General features: G+C 41.9%; 1 long non-coding RNA gene across 1 annotated transcript in view; it reads left to right on the forward strand.

Moving 5' to 3' along the window:
• Positions 1–10551: 10551 nt before the first annotated feature.
• Positions 10552–15527, forward strand: part of LOC308514738 — a 94155-nt gene continuing 89179 nt past the window's right edge. The window contains exon 1 of the long non-coding RNA XR_013995610.1: positions 10552–10780. This is a non-coding gene — a long non-coding RNA (uncharacterized lncRNA). The remainder of the gene's footprint in view (positions 10781–15527) is intronic.

The raw sequence follows: 15527 nt of genomic DNA on the forward strand, positions 1-15527 counted from the left end.
TGGATAGAGCGTCGGCTTGAGGACTGAAGGGTTCCAGGTTCGATTCCGGTCAGGGGCATGTACCTGGGTTGCGGGCACATCCCCAGTGGGAGATGTGCAGGAGGCAGCTGATCGATGTTTCTCTCCCATCGATGTTTCTAACTTTCTATCTCTCTCCCTTCCTCTCTGTAAAAAATCAAAAAATATATTAAAAAAATAAATAAAAAATTAAAAATAAAAATAAAGAAATAAAATTGTAACTTAATGTATTACAATCTGTAGGATATCCTATATAATAAAGATGTAATATGCAAATGGTGGTTACACCGTGAAGCGTAACGACCGACCACATAATGACCAGATCACAGATAAGCAGGAGGGTGGGTCAGGGAGATACAACCGGGCAGCGGAGAGCTACAGGAGGAGGCAGGGCAGCAAGATATGATGGGAGGGTTGAGGGGGGGCGGGGGGAGCTATAAGAGGTCAGGGAAGCAGGTGGAGAGCTACTGGAGGGTGGCAGTGAGCTACTGGTACACGGATTCGTGTGCAGGGTAACTAGTAGTTTAATAAACCACAAAAGGGGATCATTACTGAGAGAAAACTTACAAGTAATATAATCATTGAGCATATAACTGGTATCCAGATGACTGTTTCTGGCGAAAAAAGGAAGGCTAAGCTGATCGTTTGTGTCATATCCACCTGAGGCAGAGAACGATGAATTTATTTTATGTCTGTTGTGGTGCGTGATGATATACTTTGTGATGATGGATTTTACTAGTTTTGGCATTTCAGAGGAGTCTTTGGCATTACTTTATTTAATTTTGATACTAAATTAACAAGTACAACATTCAAAGACTGAAAGGTTAATAGTTATCAGGGACCCAGATCCCTTAAGATTGAGAAAAATTCTGAGTCTCCCCACCAGGCAAGTCTCTTACCTGACGATAGAAATTGTAATGAGTGAAAGAAGAGACATTGAGCGTCCATTGCAGCCTCCAGTTTGTTTATACTGACTGTCCACATGTAAGTTTCCTCTCAGGCTTCTACAAGGGATATAGAGTAAAGCAGTGAGGAGTGGATTAGCGAGCATGTTACATGCAGCGTGCCATTGAGATCCACTCCTGAAAACTGTAGCACTTCCACTGCTGGGAGCAGTGCCAGGGGAGAGCTCAGCTGAGAAGATCTCCAGGAATTGCCTTTGGCTAAAGAGTCTCCTTATGCAAGCTTATCCTATGGCCCTGGGACAGTGCACCTTCCAAGAGCGGATGCTTTGCCTGAAGGGTAATACCAGCTCCAGAGCATCACACGGGATTAACTGGCTGGCCCCTCTGCTATGACCTCATTGCCCTTCAAGTCTCCCCTCTGAGCCGTTCTAGGTCCTTCATGCTCCAATGAACTACCTGCAGGCAAACTTCCCTCCCAGACTCTGTTTTTGGGGAAGCCAAACTCAGACAACTAATTTTGAATAATATTAAATTAGGCTATTTGGTTAGTTTTAGTTCAGAAGTCTTATTACATACAATCATTATTTGTAGTTGATCGCTATTGTAAATTTCCTCTGCAAAATGCTTTTCTGTGGAAAAGCTATCAGAGATGTTATCCTTTATGTTTTAGGACTGATGCTAGTTCTGTGGCATTTGTTCTGCATTTCTACTTACATAATGAATGGTTAACCTGCCTTTGGGAGTATAGTACACTTTATCTCAATTTCTGTTCCCCTGCATAGTTTAAATTCTAATTGTGATTCCGATGGATAAATGAAGTTGGTTGCTTGAAAGTAAAGATTACTGTAGTTCTTATTACTTTTACCCTTACCAGAAATAGGCAGGATGAATTATCCTTGACTTTAAGTTGATCACTTAATTACTCTTCCAGGTGTTCATATTATGGTAAACTATGGATTCAGGGCAAGGAATTCTTGAAAAGTATTTATTTATCAATTTGGGATCCTACTTACAAGCAAAGAAAATAGCTTTGCACAAATAATCAGATAGGGAATTATTCAGAAAGCATCAAACACCGCGCGCGCGCACACACACACACACACACACACACACACACACACATTCTAAAGTAAATACCTCTAAAAACGGGAACCACAACTTTTTTTTTTTTACGTAAAGATCCACATTTAAATATTTTATGTTAACCTTTGTGGGCCATACAATCTATCACACTTGTTCAAATCTGCCTTTGTAGCCCAAAAGTAGTAAAGACAACATATAAAAGAATTAGCATAGCTTTGTTCCAATAAAACTTTATTTACAAAAATAGGTGGCAATCTGGATTTGTCCTAAGTCCTATTTTATTGACCTCTAATGCTGGGGTCCAACCCCAGCAGGTCCAGGGGTTCCCAAAGGCGTAGATGGAGTCAGCAAAGAAGGAAGGACACGGAGACAGTGTTCAGTTGATCAGCAGCCTAGCCAGGATCTCCAGCCAAGTTCTGGTCTGGATCTCCAGAGAGGTTCTGCTTAGGATCTCCAGCGAAGTTCTGTGTCCATGTTCTCTTGCTAGGTTCTCCAGGTTCTCCAGCCAGGTTCTGTAGCCATGTTCCCTCGCTAGGTTCTCCAGCCAGGTTCTGTCCAGGTTCTCCAGCCAGGTTCAGTCACCAAGTTCTAGTCAGGTTCTCTTGCCATGTTCTATAGTCAGGTTCCGTCCAGGATCTTTTGCCATGTTCTCTCGCTAGGTTCTGTCTCTAGGTTCTGAGGCCAGTTTCTGTCCAGGATCTTTTGCCATGTTCTCTCCAGCGAAGTTCTTCTGTCTCTAGGTTCTGTGTAGGTTCTGTCTTCTTGGTTCTGTCTTCTTAGTTCTGTCTTCCAAGTTCTATCTTGTTACATCTGTATTTATACCAGTTGATTCCAATCCTATCAATCTCTATTGCAAAGGTTAGGGTGTTTGTTATCTCCATTCCAGGGAGTAAAGATTATGTAGCTTAAGCATGATTGTTCATAGTTAAAGTGATTAATTACCTGCCTGGCACTTAGTTAAGAGGTTTTATTCCCTCCCTAACTTCAGGGGAAAATCCCTACCTGGGGAAACAACCTTTCTCAGAGACCTTGGTTAAAACACATAGTGCCAAGAAGGTGAGCAAACATATTAAGAACAGTATGCCATATATGCCAGGTCCCTTGAAACAGCAAGCATGGACCGGCTCCCGGCACTCTAACTAAAGGAATTTGTAAATATTTTCAACTCTCCATGTATTATCATTCTCTCCAAACACCTCATAATGTTAAATAATTGGATCAAATTTCCATTGTCAGAACATGAATCAATTGCATATCCTTCAGTCACCATTAATGTCTCCTTTTTGTTGGAATTTTAAAATATTTACATAGTACCCTCTATTTCTCTTGATAAAGATTCTTCAATCATATGATGGTTCCCTGAGTTTCCATGTTATTCTAAAGGTTGTTCTGTGACCTTTATATTTGAAGGTCTATTTGATTACACACACCATCCCTGGTTCATATTTACTTCGTTTTTTTTCTTTTGATACAACATGTTGCCATCGAAGTTTATGACACTAATTTGACTTTCTATCTGTGAAAAGTGACTTTTTTGACTGCGTGGCCAAATCATTTATTTATTTTTGTTCCTTATTTTTAATTAAAAAGTAAAAAGTACTTTTCTTTAGTTAAATAGTGTGCCCTTTTAAATAGTTGTTCTACGTTTTCTTTCACTTAAATTTGTGAGGGGATTATGGTTTTTAGTAGTGTCGTTAGCTTGTCTCCTATATCTATGCTTGTCTCTATCTAAAATCTTCCCTCAAAAACTCTTATATCTATCTCTTTTAAGTTTTTTGTTGGAATTAAAATTTTCTTTAAATATTACACTATTCTGCTCAAACTGCCATAACAAAATACCACACACTGGGTAGCTTAAGCAACGGAAATTGCTTTCTCACAGTTCTGGAGGCTGGACATCCAAGTTGAAGGTCCTCTCACAGTTGGTCCCTCTGGAGGCCTCTCCTGGGCTTGCAGACGGTAACTTTCTTACTATGTCCTCACAGCAGGGCCTTTCCTCCGTGTACCTGCACTCCTGGAGCCCCTTTTTCTTCTTATAAGGGCACCAGTCCTATTTGGATTAAAGACCTACCTTTATGACTTCATTTAACCTTAATTACTTCCTTAAATGCCCTTTCTCTGAATACAGTCACATAGGACTTAAGTCATCAAAGTATGAATTTTCAGGGAGCGCAATTCAATGCATAACAAATACTTGTAAAGATGCCTGTTTATTCTTGTGTTACTTTTAGTTTAGTCTTGATTTCTGAAATCTTTTCCTGGTATTACTGATTTTCCTTGAGCAAACAAACTGCATTTTAATGTCCTCCTACTGAACAGGTGTCTTATTTCTAAGTGTTACTAATTCTGATTTATTTTTTTCATGTTTGTTATCATTGACCTAATGTCATGCAGCTTATTTTGCAGTTTCCTTGTAGTCTGTTGCCCTGTTCTTCTTTAACATATGCCTTCCTCCTGCCATTGGTAATTTGGCTCCACTTGCATTGCTTATGAGACTTGTGGTATTCTGTTATTTTTGCTGGAGGATTTTTTTTGGTCCATCCTATTTTCTATTTTATCCCTGAGGAGATTAGGGAAGATTCAAAAAGTACCACAATGTTGCCTTCTTGCCATTATCTCATCCTATATAATAAAAGTCTAATATGCAAATTGTTCCCTTGGGTGGTTGGTTGTTTGACCGGGAGACGGGGAGTTCGACCACTCACTATGATGTGCACTGACCACCAGGGGGCAGCACAGAACATGGCGGGTGTCAGTGATGTGGCACTGGCAGCAGGCGGCAGTGGAGGCACTGCTAGCCCCAATGGGCCAGAGCGAGACCATGGCAGGATGGTGGAGCAGGTGAGCAGGCAGTGCCAGGCCAAGGCATGCGTGAGTGGGGACCCGATCACCCCACTGATCGCCCCACAGACGGCGACCAGCTGCAGCGATGGGAGAGAGGGGCTGCAGCCTGGCTCCCGGGCACTGAGGGAGCCAGGTAGCGAGGGCGAGGGCCTGGCCCTGATTGATCACCCCTCAGGCAGGATGGTGGAGCAGGTGAGGGGGTGGCACCAGACCAAGGTGGGGTGTCAAGAGGGGCTGCAAGGCTGGGGGTGTGAACTGGGACCTGATCTCCACAGGCCACCCCAGGGACCCCACCCATGCATGAATTCGTGCACTGGGCCGCTAGTTTGTTTAATAGTTACTATGTGGTATTGAATAATTGAACAAGATGGCCTTAGTATTACTGAAGACTAAGCTTGAGACAGGCTTCTTCTTGACAGAATATTCTGTCATTTATATTGCCCCAAATACTCCATGGCTCTTGATGTAGAAATGCATTCATTTTTAATGTATAAATACCATTGTTTGTCATAACTTCTTGTTTAAGAGAGACTTACCCTTTTACCATTGTATAACCTTAGTACAGGGTACTTCTCTCTCTGGAGAAATAGGCATTTTTTCTTTTCTACTCTCCATTTATTAGCAACAAAAATCCACAACCACCTATATTCATGAGAATACATGAATTCAGAATACGTTTCCAATGGGATTGCTACACTTGTTAAATCAAGTGGAAAAAAAGCAGCATCATTATTTAATTGGGAACACTTTAGTATTTTTTTAATGTAGCTTTTTCGTGGATGCTGTTCAGAGTAAGATGTGTGACATATCAATTGCTCAGAACCTGCTGTTACTTGTGATTAAGAGACAGACACTGTTCAAAGGAAATTGTCTTGTAATTACTACAAAAAGCAGGCAATCAACACAAGTATTGTCTTTTTATATTGTAAAGAGAGAGAAAACTAAATTTAACCAGAACCTTTATTTGAAGAGCACAACTCATTTAGCTTAAAACTGTTTTCACAATATATCTACCACCCATGGTGATGTCTCTCAGCTCTTCTTGTGTTTATGAGTAGCTAACTTGACCTTTTAAAACTTATATTCTGAAAAATTGCCAGAAAAAGAATAAGGGGGATTTAAGACCTTACCATCAATTGCAGGATTAATATGATTTTTACTAATTAGCATATCAGTAGATTTAATCATCTTCAGTGATGAGTTTTTAATTCTTGGTTTTGTTTTCCTAAATCTGCTAAATTTTTATCTATATAGTTAAATCTTTGAAAGAGAGGTAGAAGTCACTCTCAGAACCCAAGCATAAATCTTAGGAAAATAAAGAAAAATAATTATAAGAATTATTTCTATGTATTTTTATATGCTAACAGAGAGAAATTGGGTGGCAGGAGGAAGGAATCAGGGAAACCATGTTTGTTTCTTTTATTTTTTAATGTTTATACTAAAGATAAAAGTAATGTGTTATTCCTTTCATTGTGGGTAAGATGTACAATTGTGTAATCTAGCATCAATAGAATAAGAGGCTGTATTTTATATCCAGATAGGTGGACAAGTGAGTAGATTCGATTCAAACATTCAATTACTGTACATTCAATATTAATTAACTTTTTTTTTAAAATATATTTTATTGATTTTTTACAGAGAGGAAGGGAGAGAGATAGAGAGTTAGAAACATCGATGAGAGAGAAACATCGATCAGCTGCCTCCTGCACATCTCTCACTTGGGATATGCCCGCAACCCAGGTACATGCCCTTGACCGGAATCGAACCCGGGACCTTTCAGTCCGCAGGCCAACGCTCCATCCACTGAGCCAAACCGGTTTTGGCAATATTAATTAACTATTATTTTTATTATTTTAGGCTCTGGAACTTTGCATACAAACAAGATTTTTTTTTCAAGGATCAGTCAGTGAGCAGAAGCACAGTTACGCTAGTAACTGCAATGCAACATAGGGAATGTCACAATGAAAGAATATAAGGGAAAGCCATAATTGTATGAATTAGTAATTAAAGATTCTGCCTAGGAGAATCAAGATAGGCATCACTGCAAAAATTCCACCTTAGTGCAATAAAACATTTTGAAGAATTAGCATGATCTCACTAGAATCATTAGTTGGTGCTTAAATTTCAATATATTTAGGAAGGATATAAAATCTAATTCTGCCTACTTAGAGATAAAAATACATAGAAATAATTAGCATTCTTTTTTGATTAGTTGAATGATTGGGTACCAATTTATGATATGTTTTCATATGTATTTTAAAACTTGACCTCACTTTATATCTGCTATACAATTTTCAGAATAATATAATCTAAAAATTTACATACTCATGCTAACACACTATAGGAGAAGAAAAAGTTTTCCTTCACTCTCTAGATTCGCTGGCTGGGTATGAAAATTTAATAAACAGAAACTTCATTGTAAATGAAGTGCAAGGCTAGACTAGAGAGTTCCCACACATGTCACCCAGAGCACACTATTGACTCCAACAGGAAGAATCCCACCTTGCATCTTTGACAGGAAGTGATACTATTATACTACCTCAGCAGGATGAAGGAAATACTCCTCCTGGCCCATAAAGTTCACCCAATGGGAAACTGTCACAACTCAGTCAATGAAAAGCCACAACATTCCAAACTTTTAGTTTCTTGCCAATATCCATAAAAGAGTGTCTCTCCTTTGTTTCTCTGGACATGGCATGTTTTGCTATCAGACCACACGTCCTGAACTGCAGTTCTTTGTTGTTCCCAAAAAGCCCATTTTTCTGGAGAAAAGTGAAATAAGCCAGTCAGAGAAAGACATGCACCATATGATTTCACTCATATGTGGAATCCAAGGAACTGATGAACTAACAAGCAACATGATAGACTCTTTAGATAGAGAGCAGCTGACAGCTCATGGGGGCAGGGGGAACGAATGACTTGGAAGGATTGAGCAAAAAAGATAAAAAAGAGTAAGAACTCATGGACATGGACAGCAGTGTGGTGAGAGGGTATAGGGGGATAAATGGTGATGGAAAAAATAATGAACTCAACATTATTTATACATATTATATATAATACTAGAGACCCAGTACATGAAATTCGCACTGGGGGGGAGGGGGGTGTCCCTTAGCCCAGCCTGCACCCTCTTCAATCTGGGACCCCTCAAAGGATATCTGACTGCCGGTTTAGGCCCGATCCCTGTTGGACATCCCTTTCACAATTCGGGACTGCTGGTTCCCAACTGCTCCCCTGCCTGCCTTCCTGATTGCCACTAACCACTTTTGCCTGCCAGCCTGATCACCCCCTAACCACTCCTCTGCCAGCCTGATCCACACTTAACTGCTCCCCTGCCAGCCCGGTCACCCCCAACTGCCTTCCTCTGCCGGCCCAGTTGCCCCTAATTGCCCTCCCCTGCAGGCCTGGTTGCCCCTAACTGCCCTCCCCTGCCAGCCTGGTCACCCCTAACTGCCCTCCCCTGCTGTCCTGAATGCCCACAACTTCCCTCCCCGGATGGCCATCTTGTGGCTGTGGGTGCTGCCATCTTTGAGGGTAGGGCAATTAGCATATTCCCTCCTTATTGCCTGTGGGCTCCACCATCTTTGCGACGGTGTGAGGGTCAATTAGCATATTCCCTTTTTACTAGATAGGATTGTGGAATCCACAATATTCTAGAGACCTTTAAAATATGTATATTAGAAAAAAAAGATTAAGTATCTTGTCAATGTCATGCAAACAGGAAGTGGAAAGTTTGGGTGTGTATTTTTCTAACTCTAGACTTAATTGTGTTTCTTTGAGGTCTTCCAAATCATCATTTTCCTTGCTTGAAATTGTAATATGTAGTTAGTGATAACAATTGCAATGGACAAGTAATTTATACTTTTGGTAAATCCTAACTAATGACTTCTCTTTTTTCATTGGAACTGTATATGGGAATGTAACTGTGGGGGAGGGGTTTGGAGAGGGGAAGAATGAATCAAGGATGACATGTAAGTTTTTAGCTTGAGGAGCAGGTTGGATGGTGGCAACACTTACTGAAATGGCAAAGACTAAGAGAGGAAAAGTTTTGAGGGGTTGGGAATCAAGAGTTATGTTATCTAAGTGAGAGAAGGTTGGTAGGCAGTTATGTCTGTGGGTCTGGAACAAAGAGGAGATGACAAGGTAGGAAGGTGAAGCTCCTGACTCCTATAGTGTGAAAAGCAGAGACCTTCACAAATGTGATGTTTGTGAGGTAGGTCCCCAGCCAAAAAGAAAAAGTCCTCTGAGAGAAGAAGCACGTCTCCTCAGAGTGACAGAAACCAAAGCCCTCAACACTCAACGGTCAAAGTGATGCAAGAGCATGAGGATCATCTGTCCCGGGGAGAATGGGAGGACTGGCAGCACTGGGAGGCATCTGGCAGGAACACAGGCGAGCTAGGAACAGTGACCCAGACAGGCACAGGGGCCGCCCCCATCAGAGGAGAAGCTCTAATGAGAGCCCTGGGAGTGGGCAGGCTCAGGGACCTGATGGAACCCTTCAGAACCTGCAGGCCCAGGAGGCAGAGCAGGAGCCTTAAATGCCCCATGGGGGAGGGAGCATCACCAAAGGATTGAAGTCAGTACCAGCGGTAATGAGTTTCAGGAATTGGTTTCTCCACCTGGTGGCAGCAACCAAAACAAAGGGTGCCTGTTAAGGAACAGCCAATCCTCAACTTTCTGGGGGCATTTCTTGAGGACACTAACCTTCTGAGGTGTAGTCATTCAAAGCGACCCCCCAAAGCACTTATCCCTATAAAACGGTAGTGTCTCTACCCCTTTAAAAATTAAGAGGTGCTTCCAATCATGCACATCCATGGACAAAGCGCTTACCTCTTGGGACAACATGGCCCAATCGCAGACATTCCAATCGATTATCCCTCTGGTTCAAACCAGCATGCGATCTTCCAGCAGAGGCTTGTGGAATACACCTGTGCTGACGGGACAGGTGGCCGCAGGGTGAAGCCCTACCTCAATGGCCTTGGCTCAATGGAAAGTTCTTGAATAACAAGCGCATTGAACCAAAAGGATACTATGAACTGAAAGAGAAAGATGTACTTAAATTTAGGTTCAGCAGCAGAGAGTATGTTCTGTTTCATGACACCTCTGAAGTAGACAGCGAGAAGGAGGAGGGGGAGGAGGAGGAGGGGGAGGAGGAGGAAGAGGGGGGGAGGAGGAGAAGAAGGAGGAGAAGGAGGTATCTGAAACCTAACAAACTAACCAACAACCCAAAGCCTTGAGAGACCTTTCCTTCCTGCCAAGGTTTTGTGATTGACACAAGAGCTCCTGGGGCTCTTTGTAATGCCTCTTATTGCTTTAAGTCTTTCCTGGGTTGCTGACCAGTTTATGCTATAATAGAAGAAAACTGACTTGTGTTTGTTTGAACTTTTTTCTGTGGCACATCTGCCACTTGCCTGTGGGCAAATGTTCTCAGAGCAGCCTTACCAACACATCCTGTTCTCCTAAAAACATCATGTTCTCCTAGGAGCATTGTGGCTTTAGTTGGTGCTTTCAGAACTGCTGCCTAAGAAACTATAAACCCTTGTCTAAAGAGGAACTGTGGCTTGTTCTCTTTATTTATAGGCTTTGTGGATTTGTTTGTTTTCCTTTCTGGGGCAAATCCCTTAACTGAGAATCTTTCTGAGCTTTGGTTATCATGAAGACAGCCTCTGGTGTATGCCAAAGCTTTGACCTGGTTGAGCTCCTGAGTCACAGAGGCTGACTTTGCACTTCTTTTCTGGGGAGGGGGAATTTACCACATGACCTCATTATTGGCTGTTGGAATTAAACAGATGCTGCATGGAGCCTGCCTAAGCGTTTGACTGTACAGGAAGAGCATGACTGCTGCCAGTGAGGGCTGATTTAATGTCAGGAGAGGCTGAGATGCATCGAGGATCTGTTTCCTGTGAGACAATTCCGATTTCTCCATGGAACATGTACGTAACAACTTTGACCCTCTTATCTGTTCTTCAACTTTGCATTTTTTAAAATATATTTTAGTGATTTTTTTACAGAGCGGAAGGGAGAGGGATAGAGAGTTAGAAACATCGATGAGAGAGAAACATTGATCAGCTGCCTCCTGCACACTCCCTTCTGGGGATGTGCCCACAGCCAAGGTACATGCCCTTGACTGGAATCAAACCTGGGACCCTTGAGTTCGCAGGCTGACGCTCTATCCACTGAGCCAAACTGGCTAGGGCCAACTTTGCATTTTTATTCAAATGCTATCTCTTTCTCTTTTGAGAAACACTATCATTTATGTGGCAGGGTCCTTGCTTTCTTCTAACAACATGTGTACATGTCTTAAGGAGGATGTGTAGTTTACATGTTTCATCTTTTTAAAAACATTTAGAGAGGTTGTATTTACCTTCCCAAGACTAAAAAGTATGGGAATTGCCCACTTTCCTAATTTTCCACTACAGGAATCTTAGTAAGTAGACAATTCATAACTCCTTGAAAATATATATAGTGTGTGTGTGCATATCTAATTGTGTGTAAAAGAGCTGCATGCTGATTTTCATAGGAGAATGTTTTGTGCTGTAAATGTAATGGTACATTATAGGGAAAGCCTCCAAGCATTTAAAGAGTAGGTTTTCATTTATATTTATTTTGGGGCTAAAAAAATAAAATTTATAAATATAGCTCCCCCACTCCCCAAAAAGAACTGTGTATGGTTAAAAATAATCAAATTCATATATATATATATATATATATATATATTAGAGGCCCGGTGCACAAAAATTTGTGCACTGGTCGGGGGGGTGTCCCTCAGCCCCACTTGTGCCCTCTCACAGTCTGGGACCCCTCGGGAGATAACAACCTGCTGGCTTAGGCCCGCTCTTGGGTGGTAGAGGGCAGGCCCAATCCCTAGGTGCAGCTCCTGGTCGGGCTCAGAGTAGGGCCGATTGGGGAGTTGGGGCACCGCCCCATGTCACACTCAAGGCAGGGTCGATAGGGAGGTTGCAGCGCCACTCCCTGTCACACACAGGGCAGGGCCGATCAGGGGGTTGGGGAGCTACCTCCATCACGCAGAGAGTAGGGCCGATAGGGGAGTTGGGGCACCGCCCCCTGTCACACACAGAGCAGGGCCGATCAGGGGGTTGGGGAGCTCCTCCCTATCAGGCACAGAGCAGGGCCAATCAGGGGTTGGGGTGCCTTCCCCTGTCACTAACAGAGCAGGGCAGATAGGGAGGTTGTGGCCCCGTCCCCTGTCACACACAGAGCCGCGAGGCGATCAGGTGGTTTGGGCGCTGCCCCCTGTCACGCTGCTCCAGGGGCCAGGAGGCCTTATGGCTCCACTGATCCCAGTGCTGGGAGGCCTCGTGGCTCCGCTGATCCTGGGGCGTGAGGCCTCGCGGCTCCGCTGATCCCGGTGCTGGGAGGCATATTACCCTTTTACTATATAGGATAGAGGCCTGGTGCACGGGTCGGGGCTGGCTGATTTGCCCTGAAGGGTGTCCCGGATCAGGGTGGGGGTCCCGCTTGGGTGACTGGCCAGCCTGGATGAGGCGATGATGGCTGTTTGCAGCTGGTCACACACCCTTCAGGGTGGGGGTCCCCACTGGGGTGCCTGCCCAGTCTGGGTGAGGGGCTGAAGGCCGTTTTCAGGCTGGTGGGTGACTGAAGCTACCAACCTCTCCCTTTTTTTCTTTTTTTTTTTCATTCTGGTATTTATTTACCTTCTATGGCTGTCACTGGAGCTGAGAGCCAGCTTTAGCTCTGAGGCTCGGCTCCAGCTCTGAGACCTCGGCTGCTGAAAGCAGGTCTCTGGGTTTGTTTCACTTCTATAATTGAAACACTGTTTCAACTCCAGCTCTGAGGCCTGGCTTACTGAAAGCAGTTTTCTAGGGATTGTTTAGCTTCTATATTTGCAACATTGTTTCTTAGAGTGCAGCTCAGAGGCTGGCAGTGGCAGGCGGGGAACCTTGGCTTCCTCCATCACTGGAACAAGCAAGCCTCCTGTTCGCTTCAGCTGCCTGGCTGCCGGCTGCCATCTTGGTTGGCAGTTAATTTGCATATCTTGCTGATTAGCCAATGGGAAGGGTAGTGAAGTTATGGTTAATAACATGTTTCTTAATTATTAGATAGGATATATATAATGTTTTACATATAAACCAATTCCTAGATAAAATTATATTGGTGCTAGGTCAGTGCAATTAGTCTGATTAAAAAGAAAAGCATTTTAAACTTTTCTGTCTGGCTTATTTCTCTTAGCATGATATTCTCAAGATCCATCCATGCTCTTGCAAAAAATGGCATTTCTTTTTTTTTTTCATGTCTGAGTAGTGTTCCATTGTATACATGGACCTCATCTTGCTTATCCAACTATTTATCAAAGGACACTTCAGTTTTTTTTTTTCTATGTCTATGCTGCAATGAACCTGGGGTACATATATTTTTGCAAATAAATGTTTTCAAAATTTTCAGGTAGATACTCAGTAGAAGAATTATTATGTCCTATGGTTACTCTATTCTTAATTTTTGAGGAGCCTCCACACTGTTTTTCATGGTGGCTGTACCAGTTTACATTCCCACCAGTAGTGAATGAAGGTTCTGTTATCTCTGAAACCTCTGCAACACTTGTTATTACTTGTCTGGTTGCTAATAGCCATTCTAACCGGTGTGAGGTGGTATCTCATTGCAGTTTTGGTTTGCATTTCTCTAACGGCTAGTAAAGTTGAGCATCTTTTCATATATCTGTTGTCCATTTATATGTATCCTTGGGAGAAGTATCTGTTTGGTATTGTTTTTGTTTGTATTTTAATTAGAGTTTTAGGTGTTGAATTGCATGATTTCTTCCGATTTTGCTCATATATGGGATATAAAACTGAAGGCAACAAATGAATAAACAAGAAAACAAACAAAAACTCATAGACACAGAGGAGTATGGTGGCAGGAGGTGGGAGAGGGTAAAAAAAGGATAAAAGGTGATTGAAGGAGACTTGACTAGGGGTAATGAACACACAATACAATGTACATATGATGTATTGCACAATTGTACCCATGAAACATGTATAATTTTCTTAACCAATGTCATCCCAATAAATTCCATAAAAATTTTTTGAAGTATTTTTAGTTAAAATGTAGAGTGAATTAAATAAAAGTAAACAAAAATTACATGACACATGAAGAAAAGAAAGAAAACAACTACTATTAAGAAAACTAGAAAGATATTTTATTATGTAAGAAGTATACAGCTTACCATAACAATGTAATTTAGACCATGATATCAATTTTGATCCAAAATCATTAGCTAGTTTCCCATAAAAGTTAGCTGAAATGTTTGAAAAGCAGATTTGTGACCAATATTTAACTTAGATGAAGTGAAGATTAAATTCTCAAGGAGAGGAAGAATCTTTCTCTCCCATAGTATTTACCACTTAAAGACATTATATCCTAAGAATCCTGAAACACCTATATTCTTAGCGGCACTATCTTCAATAGGGAAGATCTGGAAACAGCCCAAGTGCCCATCAATAGATGAGTGGATAAAAAAAAAAAAAAGTACATTTACACCATGGGATACTACACAGCATTAAAAAGAAAGATCTCTTAACCTTTGAGACTGCATGGGGTCCTAGAGAGTATTATGCTAAGTGAAATAAGCCAGTCAGAGAAGGACAAGTGTCACATCATCTCACTCAAATGTGGAATCTAATGAACAAAATAAACTGAAGAACAAAATAGATCCAGAGACATAGATGACATGACACATACTGATGAACCTTAAAGGAAAAGGGAGAGGTGGGTGGGAAGAGATTAACCGAATAATTTATCTGCATATATGCATAACCCATGAACATAGACAATAGTGAGGTGAAGGCCTGGAGGGGGGACAGATGCCAGGTGGAGGGGATCATCTGTAATATTTTCAACAATAAAGATACATTTTAAAAAATAAAGAAATTCAGAAGCATTTTTAACACATTTTACATTGGGTCAGATAATCCAAGTTTTGAACATTTTAATATGTTTTAGAAAAAAAAATCAAGAATGTCAATGTTTAAGAAACACTAATAGGAAAACACATAATTTCAAACTCTTTAGACTTGTACTTTAAAATATCTTCTGCAGAGAATTCACCCAATATAAACTTTCATGGTGCATTGTGTACATTCTGTTTACATATGCTAAATATTTGTTTTAAAATTATCTAAGTTTACTTTCTTTTACATGATGTTTATGAACAAAACTTGGTCTTTGATGTACAGAATGCATTTATAGATTTGAAAGCCTGATTTATGATGTATTTGTTATTGGTTCAATAATATTCATTATTAAAAACTAAGACAAAAGGAGCAGTTCATCTATCCTTACTAGTAAAAACGTAAGTAGTCATCATGCCATGATGCCCTCACACTGTCACAAGATGGCTGCACGCACAGCGGGCACGTGCAGGTGGGTGGGGCTGGGCTTGACACTGCATGCATGGCACAGAGCCTGCCTAGGGATCCTGCCTGGGAGTCTGGCTTCCTCCTGGCTCCACACGTGTATATAGTGTATATTTTATATATACTAGATGCCCGGAGCACAAAATTCGTGCACTCAGGAGGCGGGTCCCCTGGCTCTGTGAGGCGAGGCCTGCCTTGGGGTCCAGAGAGGCCTGCCTGGGGTCCCTCAGCTCCGCGTGGCAAGGCCTGACTGGGGGTCCTGCCTCCCGGCTCCATGCAGCGTGGAGGTGGG

Source organism: Myotis nattereri, assembly GCF_964212035.1.
Source record: "Myotis nattereri genome assembly, chromosome: 2".
Taxonomy (NCBI): domain Eukaryota; kingdom Metazoa; phylum Chordata; class Mammalia; order Chiroptera; family Vespertilionidae; genus Myotis; species Myotis nattereri.